The sequence below is a fragment of the Opisthocomus hoazin genome, chromosome 5 (assembly GCF_030867145.1).
Source record: "Opisthocomus hoazin isolate bOpiHoa1 chromosome 5, bOpiHoa1.hap1, whole genome shotgun sequence".
Lineage (NCBI taxonomy): Eukaryota > Metazoa > Chordata > Aves > Opisthocomiformes > Opisthocomidae > Opisthocomus > Opisthocomus hoazin.
Window position 1 is genome coordinate 167,114 of NC_134418.1, and position 19,731 is coordinate 186,844.

At 59.7% G+C, this 19,731-nt stretch overlaps 2 long non-coding RNA genes across 2 annotated transcripts; both read right to left on the reverse strand.

The window, feature by feature from the left end:
* Positions 1 to 5,172: 5,172 nt before the first annotated feature.
* LOC142361368 (uncharacterized) lies at positions 5,173 to 8,939 on the reverse strand. Its single transcript, XR_012763951.1, has 3 exons — positions 8,284 to 8,939; positions 6,085 to 6,194; positions 5,173 to 5,411 (listed from the first exon to the last, which is right to left on the reverse strand). It is a non-coding gene; the product is annotated as an uncharacterized LOC142361368 (long non-coding RNA).
* A 2,362-nt stretch (positions 8,940 to 11,301) lies between these two features.
* LOC142361366 (uncharacterized) lies at positions 11,302 to 18,171 on the reverse strand. The gene is made up of 3 exons (XR_012763949.1): positions 18,103 to 18,171; positions 17,165 to 17,721; positions 11,302 to 15,321 (listed from the first exon to the last, which is right to left on the reverse strand). It is a non-coding gene; the product is annotated as an uncharacterized LOC142361366 (long non-coding RNA).
* Positions 18,172 to 19,731: the final 1,560 nt, after the last annotated feature.

Genomic DNA, 19,731 nt, shown 5'->3' on the forward strand with positions numbered 1-19,731 from the left:
ACGCACAGCTTATAAATGGGGGCTGGCTGCGGGGCAGGAATCAGCTCTTGTCGTTTCCGCGAGTTGGAACCCGCTCTCGTCCGGGAGGTCAAACTATTTTGGAATTTAGCGAAACTTGCGATTTCCGGGTTCCGCAATCGCTGTTCGGGGACTGCCTGTGAATCGGTCATCGGGTGGTGAGAGAAACTGTACTGCGTATAGTTTGGTTCGCATGTGCGTTGTTGCAATTATTATCATCGTTATTAGAATTATCAGCAGTATTTCCTTTGTTGCCTTACTAAACTGTCTTTATCTCAACCGACAAGTTTGACCTTTTGTCCATTTGTCCTCCGCATCCCGCTGGGGAGGGAACGGGCCGGGGGTGGGGGCTGTGAGCGAGCAGCTCTCTAGTGCTTAGTTGCCGGCTGCCAAGTTAAACCATGACAGACAGAGAGGGAGGAATTAAAAAAAAACAGGACTGGGAGCAATCTACAGAGAGACGTCCGGGAACGAAAGTGTAAACAGCACTGCGTACAGGGCAGAGAGGGAGGAATTCAACAAAAATAGTAAGTAAAGACAGGGAGCCGGACAGAGGGACACAGAGACAGAGAAAACAGCAATGGGCTACAAGACAGAGAGGGGGGGATTAAAAAATCCTGGCGGGGAGCCGGACCGGGAGAGACGGCCAAAGAAATGAAATCGCGCCGTGGCACAGGGAAGACAGGAGGACAACACTGAAAACCAGGGCCTGGGAACTGGAAAGAGAGCGCCAGAGAATGAAAGAACTCCTGACGGGCTCTAGGGCAGAGACAGGAGGAATGAAAAAACAGGGGCGGGGAGACAGAGAGAGACAGAGAGAGAGAAATAAGAGGGGGGGAAAGCAACAGGCCGCAGGCTCCGGAGGGAGGAAGTGCGAAAGAGGGGCTGGGAGCCGCACAGGGAGAGGGTGGAGAAACAGACCTGCAGAAGTGACAGGGTATGGGGCAGAGAGGGAGGAACTTAAAAAAATCAGGACCTTGAGCCAGAAGAGACGGAGAAAATAAAAATGGTGACGGGTAACAGGGCAGAGAGGGAGGAATGAAAAAACAGGGACAGGAAGCCAAAACAGAGAGACTGCGAAGGCAAAAAGTCCCGACAGCTTCCGCAGAGAGGGCGAGGAACTGAAACTTAGAGACAGGGAGTTGGACAGAGAGAGACAGAGAAAGAAAAAGAGAAAAAAGACGGAGATGCAGAAAGGGAAAAGGAGCGACAGGACAGAGAGGGAGGAATTCAAAATGAGGGGCAGGGAGCAGAATAGAGAGAGATAGAGAAAGAGGCAGACGCGCAACGTGCTACGGAGCTGAGAAGGAAGACCTTGAACCAGAGGGACAGGGAGCCGGACAGAGAGTCCCAGAGACGGCAAAAGTACCGACGGGCTATAGGGCAGAGAGGGGGGAAAGCAAAAACCGTGATCGGGAGCCAGACAGAAAGAGATAGGGAAGGAAAAAAAAGCCACGGGCTACAGGGCAGAGAGAGGGAGGACCTAAAAGATGGGGACAGGGAGCTGGTCAGAGATGGAGAAAGCAGGTACACGGGAGCGGGGAGGGGGTTGGAGGGGGCAGGGAGGAAAAAAAAGCCAAAAAGCACAGCAGTGTGGGAAAGAGAGGGATCCAGGGGAGAGCCCGGGATGCAGAAGAGGGGCGACAGGGCCCCGAGGGCCCGGCACTCACCGCAGATCTCGCTCTTAGCACTGCCGGGAGACTCTGCTGCTTCAGACGCTTCTCTCTCCTGCTCTCCTCCCTTCCTCTTCCGTAACTCAGGTCGCTTGGCTGTCCCCCACCTAAGAGAAAACGTCCATGTCTCGCAGCTCTTGCGAGACAAGGCTCCCTAGACACGTAGCCTCGCCTGCTCACGCACTACGCGCAGGAACAAGACAAGAGGGAAAGAGAGAGAGAGAGAGAATGACGAGCGGGCAGCAGAACTGACGGATCAAGAGAGAAACTGAATCAGGGGAATAAAGAACGCTGGAGGGAGACAAACGTACAGGCAACAAGCCAGATGGACGAGGGCAGGAGACACACAGATCAGGACAAAGAGGTGGAGAAAGTGAAAACAGTGATGGGCTGCAGGATGAGAAAAAAGGCCAAGGAGCAGGACAGAGGAGAATAACGGGACAGCAAGCTGGACAGGGGCATATAGCAAGAAACAAAGGGACAGGCAGCAGTATGGAGATATACAGACAAAGAGTTACGGGGAGGATGGAGGACAGAGAGAATGAGAGAAAAGGGACAGGGAGGGGGGCACAGATGGAGAAAGAAATGCTGGCGACAGAGAGAGGAAGAAAGCGACAGGACAGAGGCAGAGAGGTAGAGAAAGGAAGAAAAAAGTAGCGACGAGTAGGAGGCCAGAGGCACAAGGAAAAGACAGGAGGAAGGACAGAGTGACAGAGAAAACCGGTGAGGGACAGGACGCCAGAAAGAAAGATACTGTGAAAGAGAGCGCGACAGGGAGCAGGACGCTGGGACAGACAGCAACCGAGAGCAACCGAGAGAACGGCAGCGAGGTGGAGCACAAGAGAAAACAGGGACTGAGAGCAAGACCGAGGGGTGAAGCAATAAATAATGGGGCTGGGGAGCAGGACAGCAGAAGAGAGAGACAGAGAAGGGGACACATAAGACAACCGCAAACTGAGAGGGAGAAGGAGAAGAGCACAGAGGGTCACAGACAAAAAGAGAGGGACGGCAGAAAGAGAAAAACAAGACGAGGGAGAAGGACTGAGGAGCAGAGAGAAAAAAGTACAGGGAAAAGGACAGAGATGCAGAAAACAAGGCAAGACTGGAGCCAGAACACAGGGCAAAACTGACAAGGACAGGCAGCGCAACAAAGGGATGGAGGAGGAAAGAACAGTGATGGGCCGCAGCACAGAGGAAAAGAGAGAAAAAGAGCAAGAAGAGCAAGAGAAGGAGAATGACAGGAGGGTGTAGACAGAAAGACTGGGACACGTCAAAGGGGCACTTGGGGGATACACACATCGGAAGGGTAGAAAGGAAAAGGGAGGGATGGGGAGCAAGACAGCGTGATAGAGCGAGACGGAGGAAATGGAGTGCAAGGGCGCAGAAAAGCAGAGGTACTGGGAAGAGGAAAGAACGTCAGGGAGAGAAAGGTGAGGGTGGGGAGCAGGAGAGAGGTAGAGAACAAAAAAAATAGCCACAGGCAGAATAACAGAAATACGGAGAATAAAAAATTACTTCCAGGCAGCAGGACAGAGGCACAGAGCAAGAGGAACAAAAAACCACAGGGAGAAGGACGGGTAACACACAGCATGACACTGCGGGAGTGAGAGGACGGAACAGGGCAAGGCAGAGGAATGAGGAGCAAAAAAAAAAAAACAACCCAGCAAACAGAAAGGGAACTGGACAGAGATAGGCAGCAGGGCACAGAGATGGAGAAAGAAAAAACAGCAACAAGGACAGGGAATGAGGAATAGAGAGGAAAAGAGCGGGACAGGGAAACAAATACAGACAAAAGAAGGGGAGGTACAGGGAAGGAAAAGAAAAGCTGGGGGGGGGGGGGAGGAGGAGGAATCACAGCAGCATGGGAGAGAGAAGGATCCAGGGGAGGGCCCGGGACGCAGAAGAGGAGCGACAGGGCCCCGGAGGCCCGCCACTCACCGCAGATCTCGCTCTCGGCGCTGCCGGGAGACTCTGCCGCTTCAGGCGCTTCTCTCTCCTGCGCTCCTCCCTTCCTCTTCCGTAAGTCCGGTCGCTTGGCTGTCCTACACCTAAGAAAAAATGCACATGTGTCGCGGCTCTTAGGAGACGAGGCTCCCTAGGCACGTAGCCTCGCTCGCTCACGCGCTCCACAACCGTACCATGCTGCTGCTGGTGACACATACAGACCCTGCGGGACACGCTGGCGGCCTGGCCTGCTGCAGGCTACCAAGAGGGAGCCTTCCTCACCCGCAGAGGCAGGCTCTCTCCTGCCTGCGGAGCCAGGCAGCTGCCAGCCAGGTGGCCTTCCATTTTTTCTTCTTCTTCAGCCTTCTCGGGACTCTCCAGCTTCAGCCCCGCCAGCTCCCGTCCGCAGCCACTCAGCGCTCCGCCTCTCCCTTTTCGCCCCCACGACGCCAGGAGACCGAGGCCCGGCACACACAGCCCTCACAAGCCTGGAGCGGGCGCAGCCAACGGCATCCCCAGGGCAGGAACGGACAAGCGCGGCCCCTGCCACAGAGAAAGAAGCAGCGGCGACCGCGTTAAGGGAGGCCGAGGCACGCTCGAGGCCCAGTGTGCTGCCCGCACCACGGGCCTTGGGGGAGGCCGGGGGCTCCGGGACAGGCTTCAGGGGACGTGCTGGAGCTGGGGGCGGCTGCGCGGGGCGAGCGGGGCCGGGGAGCGCTGCCGAGTTGGGGGGGGTGCCCGCCTCCTTCCCCCCTTCCCTTCCGTCACCTCCCGCCTCTGGCCCCGGGGCTGCCGGCACCCGCCTCGCCTCCAGCGCACCGGCAGCCTGTCGCAGCGGACGGCTCGAAGCTTCCCGTCCCACCACCCTCGGGCAACCACCACGCACCCCCGCACCCGCCGGAGGGGAGCCCGCGCCTCACGGCTGGCCTCTCCGCTCCCCCGCCGCCCCGGCACCCGACACCAGGGCGCCGCCATGCTGCTGCGCCGCACTGCGCATGCGCCACGCGCCGACGGCGCGCCGGAGGGGCCACAGCCTGCGCGCAACGCCTGGCTGCAGTACCGCTCCGGGTCGGGGCAGCGCGCGCCGCCGGCACGGGGCGGCACCTCCGCACGGCTCCGGGCAGCCCCCGACTCGCGGCTCCGACACGGCGCCGAACCCCCGCCCCTCCCTGTCCCCGACACGGACCCCGCCCTCCCGGGGGCTTTTCCCCGGGACGCGCTGCTCCATCCACCTCCCCCCCCACCCCGCGCTCACCTTCTCCCTCGCTTCAGCCGCAGCCCGGTCACGGCTCCGCTCCTCCCTCGGCTCGCACCGGCCCCTCCACGGCCACCCCGGTCACGGCAGCACCGGGCCCTCCACCGGCAGAGGGAGGGGCCGTCGCCATCAGCCGTGCTGCCCACACCTGGGGCTCCCCCGGCCCCGGGCCCACGACTGGAGCCCGGCAGGAACAGGGGGCCGTCGCCCCTGCCCCACAGCCCGTCCCCTCCTCCCTTGGGCTCTGGCACAGCCCCTCGTCCCGTGCAAACCAAGCACAAATGCAGCCGCGAGGGCAAAAGGGACCGCAGGTCTTTATTAGTCACGCACCCAGCCAGTCCCGGGAGCCGCTCTGCTCCGGGGCTCGGGGCCCCCGATGCTCCCTCTGCCCCTCCGACACCTCGGCAGTCCTTCCCGCAACTGCGCCCGTTGCTCCAGCAGGGAACAGTCGGTCAGTCCGCTCCCAGAGCGATGCGCTGTTCGGCAGAGGCCGCCAAAAATGAGGAGCAGGGTGCAGGCCACTACAAGAGAGGAGAAAAGTGACAGATGGCTGGACAGCGGCGGTGTAACGAGAAAGCACGAAGCGGGGAAAGGGACAGCGAGAGAAGCACGGGGACAGGCAGTCCCACAGAGATGGAGAAAGAAGCAGCAGGAAGAGAGGAAGAGTGGCAGCAGAAAGAAGAAGAGGGAGCAGGACAGAGACCGAAAATGAAGAACGGGGAGCAGGAAGGAGATGCAAAAAAAAACCCTGTAGCATTGAAAGAGGAAAAAAGAATAGCGGCAGGGACCTGGGCAAAGAGAGATGAGGAAATAGAATAGAATAGACATGGAGAAAGCAGTAGATCTGTGACGCGCTATGGAGCCGAGAAGGAAGGCCTCAAATCAAGGGACAAGGAGCCAGACAAAAGAGCACCAGAGACAGCAAAAGTACTGACAGGCTACAGAGCAGGAGGAAAGCAAAAGTAGTAACCGGGAGCTGAACAGAAAGAGGGGAAGAAGGAAAAAAACGCCACGGGCTGCAGGGCAGAAAGAGGGAGGACCTAAAAGATGGGGACAAGTCAGAGACAGATGGAGAAAGAAGGTACACAAGAGCAGAAAAAAAAATAATCGTAGCAGTGTGGGAAAGAGAGGGAGCCAGGGGAGGGCCCAGGATGCAGAAGAGGGGTGACAGGGCCCCGAGGGCCCAGGACTCACCGCAGCTCTCACTCTCGGTGCTGCCGGGAGACTTGGACACTTCAGATGCTTCTCTCTCCTTCTCTCTTCCCTTCTTCTTCTGTAACTCAAATCGTTTGGCTCGCCTCCACCTGAGAGAAAATGCATGTGGTTGTCTTAGAGCTCATACGAGACGCGGCTTCCTAGACAAGAAGCCTCACTGCACACTGTATGCAGGAATAGGACAGAGAAAGAGAGAGAATATGATGAGTGGGAAGCAGAACTCACAGATCGAGAGAGAACTTGAATCAGAGGAATAAACAAGGCAGGAAAGAGAGATAAAGACAGGGAAGAAGCCGGAAGAAAAGGGCCTTTCTGGCCTCTACTCACACCCCCCAGCCTCCCATCTCTTTCCAGCCTCCTTTTTTTCTGGCCTCTACTCTCGCCCCTGGCCTCCCACCCCTCTGCAGCCTCCCACCCCTCTGCGGCCTCCTTTTTTTCTTTCTGGCCTCTACTCTCGCCCCCGGCCTCCCACCCTGCTGCGGCCTCCCACCCCTTTCCGGCCTCCTTCTTTTTCTGGTCTCTACTCTCGCCCCCAGCCTCCCACCCCTCATCAGCCTCCTACCTCCCATTTTGCTGGCCTCTACATAGTTCAGCTTCCCACCCCTATGCAACCTCCTACCTCTTTCCAGCCTCCACTCCCCGCCCCAAGCTTCCCACCCCCGTCCCCACACACTGACAGAAAGAGAAAAACGACAGTGAACAGGGAAAAAGGTATTAAGAAACAAAGAAAGGGTCAGACGAAGAAGAGGGTGGTTAGGGTTGGAACCCCAACACAAACCAGCAAGGGGCTAGTGGACAGAGAGAGAGGAAGAGAAGAAAGGGCCGGGAAGCAAGACAGAGAAGGAGAGAAAGGCAAAAAGGGAGAGCCGGCTGGACAGGGACGTATAGCAAGAAACAACCAGACAGGCAGCAGGACAGAGACACAGAGACAGAAAAACCGGGGGACAGGAACCAGGACAGAGTGACGGCCAGAGGAAACAAGGGCCAGGGAGCAGGACAGCGATGGAGAAAGAAGCACTGCGGCAGCAGGGTAGAAAGAGAAGGAAGAAAGGCCAGAAGAAGGATGGGGAATGACAGAGAAGGGAAAGAGAAGGACAAGGAGCAGGACAGATTGTCAAAGAAAGGGAGTGGGACAAGGTGATACTGAGAGAGAAAAAGGGGACAGGGAGGCAGGATAAAGTGAAAGACAGGCAAAAATAAGAGACAGGGGAGCAGGACAGAGACGGAGGGGGAAACGCCTCGGCTGGGCAGCAGGAGAGAGAGGCGGAGAAGGGAAAAAACAGCACAAAACCTGGGACGGCCAACCTGGGTGGGCGGGGAGCAGGTCAGAGAGCCGGAGAAAGGAAAAACACTGCTGTGGAGCAGCAGAGGGGAACGGAGAAAGAAAGAGAGCGAGGGGGAGCAGGGCAGAGAAACGGAGAGAGAAAATAAGTGACGGGGAGCAGGGCAGAGCCCTAGGAAGACGAAAATAAGACACGGGAGAAGACCGAGGAGCTCAGAGAGAAAGAAGGGTCGAAAGAAAACGCCAGAGAGGTAGAGAAATCAAGAAAAACAGGGACGAGGAGCCTTGCAGAGACGGAGCACGAAAATGTTGGGCCGGTGAGCGCGAAAGAGGGAGAGAGAGACAGGGGCAGGGGGAGGAGATGAAGAAGAAAGGAGAGACAAAGATGGCAATGGAGCACAGGACACACAGGCAGAGAGAGAAAAAGGACAGTGAACAGGAAAAAAGGGACCGAGAAACAAAGAAAGGGTCAGATCTAGACAAAGAGACCAAGAAGAGGGGAGGCGGGGGGGTGTGTGCAGGGAAACCCCAAAACAAACCAGCAAGGGGCTACAGGACGGAGAGAAAGGGCCATGAAGCAGGACAGAGAAGGAGAGAAAGGCAAAAAGGGAGAGCTGGCTGAACAGGGACGTATAGCAAGAAACGACCGGACAGGCAGCAGGACAGAGAAACAGAGACAGGGAGCCGGCTAAAGAAATTCTGGAGGGAGAAAAAGAGGGAGAGGTAGCAGGACACAAACACAGACAGAAGACGGGAGGTACAGGGAAAGGGAAAGAAAAGGAAAAAGAAAAAAAAAACAAACAAAACAATCACAGCAGCGTGGGAGAGAGAAGGATCCAGGGGAGGGCCCGGGACGCAGAAGAGGGGCGACAGGGCCCCGGAGGCCCGCCACTCACCGCAGATCTCGCTCTCCGCGCTGTCGGGAGACTCTGCCGCTTCAGGCGCTTCTCTCTCCTGCGCTCCTCCCTTCCTCTTCCGTAAGTCCGGTCGCTTGGCTGTCCTACACCTAAGAAAAAACGCGCATGTGTCGCGGCTCTCAGGACACGAGGCTCCCTAGGCACGTAGCCTCGCTCGCTCACGCGCTCCACAACCGTACCATGCTGCTGCTGGTGACACATACAGACCCTGCGGGACACGCTGGCGGCCTGGCCTGCTGCAGGCTACCAAGAGGGAGCCTTCCTCACCCGCAGAGGCAGGCTCTCTCCTGCCTGCGGAGCCAGGCAGCTTCCAGCCAGGTGGCCTTCCATTTTTTTTTCTTCTTCAGCCTTCTCGGGACTCTCCAGCTTCAGCCCCGCCAGCTCCCGTCCGCAGCCACTCAACGGTCCGCCTCTCCCTTTTCGCCCCCACGACGCCAGGAGACCGAGGCCCGGCACACACAGCCCTCACAAGCCTGGAGCGGGCGCAGCCAACGGCATCCCCAGGGCAGGAACGGACAAACGCGTCCTCAGCGCGGCCCCTGCCACAGAGAAAGAAGCAGCGGCGACCGCGTTAAGGGAGGCCGAGGCACGCTCGAGGCCCAGTGTGCCGCCCGCACCACGGGCCTTGGGGGAGGCCGGGGGCTCCGGGACAGGCTTCAGGGGACGTGCTGGAGCTGGGGGCGGCTGCGCGGGGCGAGCGGGGCCGGGGAGCGCTGCCGAGTTGGGGGGGGGGTGCCCGCATCCTTCCCCCCTCACCCTGCGTCACCTCCCGCCTCTGGCCCCGGGGCTGCCCGCACCCGCCTCGCCTCCAGCGCACCGGCAGCCTGCCGCAGCGGGCGGCTCGAAGCTTCCCGTCCCACCACCCTCGGGCAGCCACCACGCACCCCCGCACCCGTCGCAGGGGAGCCCGCGCCTCACGGCTGGCCTCTCCGCTCCCCCGCCGCCCCGGCACCCGACACCAGGGCGCCGCCATGCTGCTGCGCCGTACCGCGCATGCGCCACGTGCCGACGGCGCGCCGGAGTGGCCAGTCCCCAGTCCCTGCGCGGAACGCCGGGCTGCAGTACCGCATCGCGGCCAGGGGACGGCGCCAGCGGACACGGCGCGGCGCCCACGCCCGGCCCCACCTCCGGGTCCAGGCAGCGCGCGCCGCCGGCAGGGGGCGGCGCCTCCGCACGGCTCCGGGCAGCGCCCTGCCGCGCGCCTCCCGCTCCGGGCAGCCCCCGACTCGCGGCTGCGACACGGCGCCGCACCCCCGCCGCTCCTTGCCCCCGACCTCCCGGGGGCTTTTCCCCAGGACCTGCCACTCCATCCACACCCCCACACACCCCGCGCTCACCTTCTCCCTCGCTGCAGCCGCAACCCGGCTACGGCTCCGCTCCTCCCTCGACTCGCACCGGCCCCTCCACAGCCACCCGGGGCACGGCAGCACCGGGCCCTCCACCGGCAGAGGGAGGGGCCGTCGCCATCAGCCGTGCTGCCCGCACCTGGGGCTCCTCCGGCTCCGGCCCACGGCTGGATCCCACGGTGCCGTCATTGGGCAAACACAAAGACCCTCTGAAGCCGTTTGGGCATTTCAGCAAGCAGGCAGGCGTCCTTTATTGCAGCACCGGACACACAGGGCACGGCTCCTCCCAGCGCGCACAGCACCTGTGCCACTCGAGCGGCAGTACCGAATTTTGGTCACCGGGTGGCAGCAGCGAGCTCTTGGACACGGCGCCACCGCGCATTCGCGTCTCCCGAGCCGCAGTACCGAACTTTGGTCACCGGGTGGCAGCAGCGAGCTCTTGGACACGGCGCCACCGCGCATTCGCGTCTCCCGAGCCGCAGTACCGAACTTTGGTCACCGGGTGGCAGCAGCGAGCTCTTGGACTCGGCGCCACCGCGCATTGGCGCCACCCGAGCCGCAGTAACGAACTTTGCTCACCGGGTGGCAGCAGCGAGCCCTGCGGCACGCCCGGTCGAGGCGCGGCCGCACCGCTTTCTGGGGACCGGACGCAGCGGGAAGGCTGCAGAAAAACACACGGAACTGACCACAGAACTACCCTTCGTCCCGCGCAGCGGGGGCTGTGGCGGGACCAAGCACAACGCCTCGTCGCACATGCCCGAGAGCAATGCGGCTGCCCGGCAGCCGAGTCCCTGAAAACGACACCTCCCGGCATGCCCTGGCTAGCAGGGCTCGGCCGCCCGGCAGCCGGAAGACTACACCTCCCGGCATGCCCCGGGGAGTAGCGTGACCGACAGCGCGCCCCGCGCCCCAGCACTACAGCTCCCAGCACGCCGCGGGAGCTGCGGGCCTCGGCTTGCGGGGACACCGTGCCCGAAACGGCGCTGGACCCCCGCCGCTCCTTGCCTCCCACACGGACCCCGCTCGGCAGGTACCCTCGCCCGCCTCGGGGCTTTCCCCGGGACCCGCCGCTCCATCGACCGCCCCGCGCTCACCTTCTCCCTCCCTGCAGCCGCAGCCCGGTCACGGCTCCGCTCCTCCCTCGGCTCGCACCGGCCCCTCCACGGCCACCCCGGTCACGGCAGCACCGGGCCCTCCACCGGCAGAGGGAGGGGCCGTCGCCATCAGCCGTGCTGCCCGCACCTGGGGCGGCCCCGGCCCACGGCTGGAGCCCGGCAGGAACAGGGGGCCGTCGCCCCTGCCCCACAGCCCGTCCCCTCCTCCCCTGGGCTCTGGCGCAGCCCCTCGTCCCGTGCAAACCACGCACAAACGCAGCCGCGAGGGCAAAAGGGACCGCAGGTCTTTATTCAGTCACGCACCCAGCCAGTCCCGGGAGCCGCTCTGCTCCGGGGCTCGGGGCCCCCGATGCTCCCTCTGCCCCTCCGACACCTCGGCAGTCCTTCCCGCAGCTGCGCCCGTTGCTCCAGCAGGGAACAGTCGGTCAGTCCGCTCCCGGAGCGATGCGCTGCTCGGCAGAGGCCGCCAAAAATGAGGAGCAGGGTGCAGGCCACTACAAGAGAGGAGAAAAGTGACAGCGGCGGTGTAACGAGAAAGCACGAAGCAGGGAAAGGGACAGCGAGAGAAGGACGGGGACAGGCAGTCCCACAGAGATGGAGAAAGAAGCAGCAGGAAGAGAGGAAGAGTGGCAGCAGAAAGAAGAAGAGGGAGCAGGACAGAGACCGAAAAAGGATGGGGGAGCAGGACAGAGGCGCAGAAAAAACCTGCAACGGGCAGCACGACAGGAAGGGAGGAAAAAAGAATAGGGGCAGGGACCCGGACTGAGACAGATGGGGAAAGACAAAAAAAAAAAGCTACAAAAACAGGGCAGAGAGGGAGGAATGAGACAACATGGACAGGGAGCCGGGACCGCAAACGACGGAGGGAAGGGGCGAGGGTGGGCAGGACAACACGAAACAAACCACATAGCTACACGCTACAGGGAAAAGAGGGAAGACTTAAGAAGTAGGGAGCGGGAGCTGAACAAAAGAGAGCCAGAGAGGAAAAAGCCAGAGAGTAATGCGTACAGAAAGAAAGGGGGGGGGGATTCTAAAACAGGGTCATCGGGGAGACAGACACAAGTAAGAAGGACAAAGGACAAAAGCAACAGGCTACGAGGTGGAGAGGGAAGAATCAATGAATATGGACAGAGCGCTGGCCAGAGAGAGACCGAGAAAGGCAAAAGATGGCACGGGTGACAGGGCAGAGAGGGACGAATTTAAAAACCAGGCACAGGGAGTCGGACAGAGGGAAAGGCAGAAATAAGAGGAGAAAAAGTGACGGGCCACGGGGCAGAGAGGGAGGAATGGATAAAGAGCAACAGGGGACCGGACAGAGCACAATGGAGAATGGAAAAAAAGCAAAAGCACGCTCCAGGGAAGACGGAGGGACTGAAGAACAGCGACCAGGAGCTGGACAGCGAGACACAGAGGAAGACCAAAAAACCAACGAAACAAAACCAGTGATGGGCTACAAGATGGGCTGGGGGAAACACAAAACAGCGCCAGGGAGCTGGACACAGAGAGATGGAGACAGACAGACCAATAGCGTGGGGCTACAGGGGGCAGAGGAACGAATTAAACACTGAGGACGGGGAGCCAGACAGAGAGAGAGGGAGATCGCGGAGAACAGTGGTGGGTGCAGGAAGAAGAGGTAAGAGTTAATAAATGGGGACAGGGAGCCGCACAGGGAGGGACCGAGAAAGGCAAACACAGCAGCAGGGCATAGGGCAGAGAGGAAGAACTAAAAAACAGGGGCAGTGAGACAGACATAGAGAGATGGAGAAAAGAAAAAAGCAATGGGTGATGTGGCAGAGAGGGAGGACTTAAAAACAGGCACGGGAAGCAAGAAAGACTGAAAGGGGGGGGGGGCGGCGCTGAATCCAATAGGCAACAGGATGGAGAGGGAGGACTTAAAAGTGAGGGACGAGAAGCTGGGAAGACAGAGAGGTGGAGAAAGAAACAGAATCACAACACGCTACAGTGCCAAGAAGGAAGAAGCTGAACAACAGGGACAGGGAGCCAGACAAAGAGAGCCAGAGAAAGAAAAAATACCGACGGGCCACAGGACAGAGAGGGAGGAATGAAACAATAGGGATCCGGAGCCGGGCAGTCAGAGAGGGAGGAAGAAGAAATAGCCAGGGGCAATAAGGCAGAGAGAGAAGGCGGCAAAAACAGGGATCTGGACCAGATCGATGACAAAAGACAAGGACAGTGATGGGCTATAGGGAGGAGAGGGAGGAATGCGAAGACAGGGGCGAGGCGCCAGATGCGGAGCAAGGCATACAGGAAGTACAGCAAAAGCTAGAGAGCAGAGAGGGAGGAATTAAACCACAGGGATAGGGAGCCGGGGAGGGAGCTGGAAAAAGGGATGGAGGAGGGGAGACGAGGAGGAATTAAAAAATTGGGATCCAGAGCCCGAGAAAGAAGTAAAATTGCCACAGGCTAAATAAAGGGCCCAGAAGGAAGAAATTGAAAACCAGGGAGCAGAAGCCAGCCAGAGAGAGACGCAGAAAGGAAAAACCACGATGGGCTCCCAGATGGAGAGGGAGGAATTTCAAAAAGGAAGGGAGCGGGAGCCATACACAGAGAGACAGAAAAAGGGAAGATAGCAACAGGCCACAGGGCAGCGAGGGAAGAATTGAAAAGTAGGGACAGGAAGCCGGACAGAGCGCAACGAGAAAGAAATGGCCGGGGGGGAAACACAGCACCACCACCTGCGACAGGCTACAGGGCTAGCCCAAGCTGGCCAGTGGAAATATTCCGTACCACAGACGTCACGCACAGCTTATAAATGGGGGCTGGCTGCGGGGCAGGAATCAGCTCTTGTCGTTTCCGCGAGTTGGAACCCGCTCTCGTCCGGGAGGTCAAACTATTTTGGAATTTAGCGAAACTTGCGATTTCCGGGTTCCGCAATCGCTGTTCGGGGACTGCCTGTGAATCGGTCATCGGGTGGTGAGAGAAACTGTACTGCGTATAGTTTGGTTCGCATGTGCGTTGTTGCAATTATTATCATCGTTATTAGAATTATCAGCAGTATTTCCTTTGTTGCCTTACTAAACTGTCTTTATCTCAACCGACAAGTTTGACCTTTTGTCCATTTGTCCTCCGCATCCCGCTGGGGAGGGAACGGGCCGGGGGTGGGGGCTGTGAGCGAGCAGCTCTCTAGTGCTTAGTTGCCGGCTGCCAAGTTAAACCATGACAGACAGAGAGGGAGGAATTAAAAAAAAACAGGACTGGGAGCAATCTACAGAGAGACGTCCGGGAACGAAAGTGTAAACAGCACCGCGTACAGGGCAGAGAGGGAGGAATTCAACAAAAATAATAAGGAAAGACAGGGAGCCGGACAGAGGGACACAGAGACAGAGAAAACAGCAATGGGCTACAAGACAGAGAGGGAGGGATTAAAAAATCCTGGCGGGGAGCCGGACCGGGAGAGACGGCAAAAGAAATGAAATCGCGCCGTGGCACAGGGAAGACAGGAGGACAACACTGAAAACCAGGGCCTGGGAACTGGAAAGAGAGCGCCAGAGAATGAAAGAACTCCTGACGGGCTCTAGGGCAGAGACAGGAGGAATGAAAAAACAGGGGCGGGGAGACAGAGAGAGACAGAGAGAGAGAAATAAGAGGGGGGGAAAGCAACAGGCCGCAGGCTCCAGAGGGAGGAAGTGCGAAAGAGGGGCTGGGAGCCGCACAGGGAGAGGGTGGAGAAACAGACCTGCAGAAGTGACAGGGTATGGGGCAGAGAGGGAGGAACTTAAAAAAATCAGGACCTTGAGCCAGAAGAGACGGAGAAAATAAAAATGGTGACGGGTAACAGGGCAGAGAGGGAGGAATGAAAAAAGAGGGACAGGAAGCCAGAACAGAGAGACTGCGAAGGCAAAAAGTCCCGACAGCTTCCGCAGAGAGGGCGAGGAACTGAAACTTAGAGACAGGGAGTTGGACAGAGAGAGACAGAGAAAGAAAAAGAGAAAAAAGACGGAGATGCAGAAAGGGAAAAGGAGCGACAGGACAGAGAGGGAGGAATTCAAAATGAGGGGCAGGGAGCAGAATAAAGAGAGACAGAGAAAGAGGCAGACGCGCAACGTGCTACGGAGCTGAGAAGGAAGACCTTGAACCACAGGGACAGGGAGCCGGACAGAGAGTCCCAGAGCTGGCAAAAGTACCGACGGGCTATAGGGCAGAGAGGGGGGAAAGCAAAAACCGTGATCGGGAGCCAGACAGAAAGAGATAGGGAAGCAAAAGAAAGTCACGGGCTACAGGGCAGAGAGAGGGAGGACCTAAAAGACGGGGACAGGGAGCTGGTCAGAGATGGAGAAAGCAGGTACACGGGAGCGGGGAGGGGGTTGGAGGGGGCAGGGAGGAAAAAAAAGCCAAAAATCACAGCAGTGTGGGAAAGAGAGGGATCCAGGGGAGAGCCCGGGATGCAGAAGAGGGGCGACAGGGCCCCGAGGGCCTGGCACTCACCGCAGATCTCGCTCTTAGCACTGCCGGGAGACTCTGCCGCTTCAGACGCTTCTCTCTCCTGCTCTCCTCCCTTCCTCTTCCGTAACTCAGGTCGCTTGGCTGTCCCCCACCTAAGAGAAAACGTCCATGTCTCGCAGCTCTGGCGAGACAAGGCTCCCCAGACAAGTAGCCTCGCCTGCTCACGCACTACGCGCAGGAACAAGACAAGAGGGAAAGAGAGAGAGAGAGAGAGAGAGAATGACGAGCGGGCAGCAGAACTGACGGATCAAGAGAGAAACTGAATCAGGGGAATAAAGAACGCTGGAGGGAGACAAACGTACAGGCAACAAGCCAGATGGACGAGGGCAGGAGACACACAGATCAGGACAAAGAGGTGGAGAAAGTGAAAACAGTGATGGGCTGCAGGACGAGAAAAAAGGCCAAGGAGCAGGACAGAGGAGAATAACGGGACAGCAAGCTGGACAGGGGCATATAGCAAGAAACAAAGGGACAGGCAGCAGTATGGAGATATACAGACAAAGAGTTACGGGGAGGATGGAGGACAGAGAGAATGAGAGAAAAGGGACAGGGAGAGGGGCACAGATGGAGAAAGAAATGCTGGCGACAGAGAGAGGAAGAAAGCAACAGGACAGAGGCAGAGAGGTAGAGAAAGGAAGAAAAAAGTAGCGACGAGTAGGAGGCCAGAGGCACAAGGAAAAGACAGGAGGAAGGACAGAGTGACAGAGAAAACCGGTGAGGGACAGGACGCCAGAAAGAAAGATACTGTGAAAGAGAGCGCGACAGGGAGCAGGACGCTGGGACAGACAGCAACCGAGAGCAACCGAGAGAACGGCAGCGAGGCGGAGCACAAGAGAAAACAGGGACTGAGAGCAAGACCGAGGGGTGAAGCAATAAATAATGGGGCTGGGGAGCAGGACAGCAGAAGAGAGAGACAGAGAGGGGGACACTTAAGACAACCGCAAACTGAGAGGGAGAAGGAGAAGAGCACAGAGGGTCACAGACAAAAAGAGAGGGACGGCAGAAAGAGAAAAACAAGACGAGGGAGGAGGACTGAGGAGCAGAGAGAAAAAGGGTACAGGGAAAAGGACAGAGATGCAGAAAACAAGGCAAGACTGGAGCCAGAACACAGGGCAAAACTGACAAGGACAGGCAGCGCAACAAAGGGATGGAGGAGGAAAGAACAGTGATGGGCCGCAGCACAGAGGAAAAGAGAGAAAAAGAGCAAGAAGAGCAAGAGAAGGAGAATGACAGGAGGGTGTAGACAGAAAGACTGGGACACGTCAAAGGGGCACTTGGGGGATACACACATCGGAAGGGTAGAAAGGAAAAGGGAGGGATGGGGAGCAAGACAGCGTGATAGAGCGAGACGGAGGAAATGGAGTGCAAGGGCGCAGAAAAGCAGAGGTACTGGGAAGAGGAAAGAACGTCAGGGAGAGAAAGGTGAGGGTGGGGAGCAGGAGAGAGGTAGAGAACAAAAAAAATAGCCACAGGCAGAATAACAGAAATACGGAGAATAAAAAATTACTTCCAGGCAGCAGGACAGAGGCACAGAGCAAGAGGAACAAAAAACCACAGGGAGAAGGACGGGTAACACACAGCACGACACTGCGGGAGTGAGAGGACGGAACAGAGCAAGGCAGAGGAATGAGGAGCAAAAACAAAAAAACAACCCAGCAAACAGAAAGGGAACTGGACAGAGATAGGCAGCAGGGCACAGAGATGGAGAAAGAAAAAACAGCAACAAGGACAGGGAATGAGGAATAGAGAGGAAAAGAGCGGGACAGGGAAACAAATACAGACAAAAGAAGGGGAGGTACAGGGAAGGAAAAGAAAAGCTGGGGGGGGGGGGGGGGGGGGGAGGAGGAATCACAGCAGCATGGGAGAGAGAAGGATCCAGGGGAGGGCCCGGGACGCAGAAGAGGAGCGACAGGGCCCCGAGGGCCCGCCACTCACCGCAGCTCTCGCTCTCGGCGCTGCCGGGAGACTCTGCTGCTTCAGGCACTTCTCTCTCCTGCGCTCCTCCCTTCCTCTTCCGTAACTCCGGTCGCTTGGCTGTCCTACACCTAAGAGAAAACACGCATGTCTCGCGGCTCTTAGCAGACGAAGCTCCCTAGGCACGTAGCCTCGCTCGCTCACGCGCTCCACAACCGTACCATGCTGCTGGTGACACATACAGACCCTGCGGGACACGCTGGCGGCCTGGCCTGCTGCAGGCTACCAAGAGGGAGCCTTCCTCACCCGCAGAGGCAGGCTCTCTCCTGCCTGCGGCGCCAGGCAGCTGCCAGCCAGGTGGCCTTCCATTTTTTCTTCTTCTTCAGCCTTCTCGGGACTCTCCAGCTTCAGCCCCGCCAGCTCCCGTCCGCAGCCACTCAGCGCTCCGCCTCTCCCTTTTCGCTCCCACGACGCCAGGAGACCGAGGCCCGGCACACACAGCCCTCACAAGCCTGGAGCGGGCGCAGCCAACGGCATCCCCAGGGCAGGAACGGACCAACGCGTCCTCAGCGCGGCCCCTGCCACAGAGAAAGAAGCAGCGGCGACCGCGTTAAGGGAGGCCGAGGCACGCTCGAGGCCCAGTGTGCCGCCCGCACCACGGGCCTTGGGGGAGGCCGGGGGCTCCGGGACAGGCTTCAGGGGACGTGCTGGAGCTGGGGGCGGCTGTGCGGGGCGAGCGGGGCCGGGGAGCGCTGCCGAGTTGGGGGGGCGGTGTGCCCGCCTCCTTCCCCCCTTCCCTTCCGTCACCTCCCGCCTCTGGCCCCGGGGCTGCCCGCACCCGCCTCGCCTCCAGCGCACCGGCAGCCTGTCGCAGCGGACGGCTCGAAGCTTCCCGTCCCACCACCCTCGGGCAACCACCACGCAGCCCCGCACCCGCCGGAGGGGAGCCCGCGCCTCACCGCTGGCCTCTCTGCTCCCCCGCCGCCCCGGCACCCGACACCAGGGCGCCGCCATGCTGCTGCGCCGCACTGCGCATGCGCCACGCGCCGACGGCGCGCCGGAGGGGCCACAGCCTGCGCGGAACGCCGGGCTGCAGTACCGCATTGCGGCCAGGGGGCGGCGCCCACGCCCGGCCCCGGCCCCGGGTCGGGACAGCGCGCGCCGCCGGCACGGGGCAGCGCGCGCCGCCGGCACGGGGCGGCACCCCCGCACGGCTCCGGGCAGCCCCCGACTCGCGGCTCCGACACGGCGCCGAACCCCCGCCCCTCCCTGCCCCCGACACGGACCCCGCCCTCCCGGGGGCTTTTCCCCGGGACGCGCTGCTCCATCCACCTCCCCCCCCACCCCGTGCTCACCTTCTCCCTCGCTACAGCCGCGGCCCGGCCACGGCTCTGCTCCTCCCTCGGCTCGCACCGGCCCCTCCACAGCCACCCGGGGCACGGCAGCACCGGGCCCTCCACCGGCAGCCACCCCGGCAGAGGGACGGGCCATCGCCATCAGCCGTGCTGCCCGCCCCTGGGGCTCCCCCGGCCCCGGGCCCACGACTGGAGCCCGGCAGGAACAGGGGGCCGTCGCCCCTGCCCCACAGCCCGTCCCCTCCTCCCTGGGCTCTGGCGCAGCCCCTCGTCCCGTGCAAACCAAGCACAAACGCAGCCGCGAGGGCAAAAGGGACCGCAGGTCTTTATTCAGTCACGCACCCAGCCAGTCTCGGGAGCTGCTCTGCTCCGGGGCTCGGGGCCCCCGATGCTCCCTCTGCCCCTCCGACACCTCGGCAGTCCTTCCCGCAGCTGCGCCCGTTGCTCCAGCAGGGAACAGTCGGTCAGTCCGCTCCCGGAGCGATGCGCTGCTCGGCAGAGGCCGCCAAAAATGAGGAGCAGGGTGCAGGCCACTACAAGAGAGGAGAAAAGTGACAGGTGGCTGGACAGCGGCGGTGTAACGAGAAAGCACAAAGCAGGGAAAGGGACAGTGAGAGAAGCACGGGGACAGGCGGTCCCACAGAGATGGAGAAAGAAGCAGCAGGAAGAGAGGAAGAGCGGCAGCAGAAAGAAGAAGAGGGAGCAGGACAGAGACCGAAAATGAAGAACGGGGAGCAGGAAGGAGATGCAAAAAAAACCCCTGTAGCATGAAAGAGGAAAAAAGAATAGCGGCAGGGACCTGGGCAAAGAGAGATGAGGAAATAGAATAGAATAGACATAGAGAAAGCAGTAGATCTGTGACGCGCTACGGAGCCGAGAAGGAAGCCCTCGAATCAAGGGACAAGGAGCCAGACAAAAGAGCACCAGAGACAGCAAAAGTACTGACAGGCTACAGAGCAGGAGGAAAGCAAAAGTAGTAACCGGGAGCTGAACAGAAAGAGGGGAAGAAGGAAAAAAACGCCACGGGCTGCAGGGCAGAAAGAGGGAGGACCTAAAAGATGGGGACAAGTCAGAGACAGATGGAGAAAGAAGGTACACAAGAGCAGAAAAAAAAAATAATCGTAGCAGTGTGGGAAAGAGAGGGAGCCAGGGGAGGGCCCAGGATGCAGAAGAGGGGTGACAGGGCCCCGAGGGCCCAGGACTCACCGCGGCTCTCGCTCTCGGTGCTGCCGG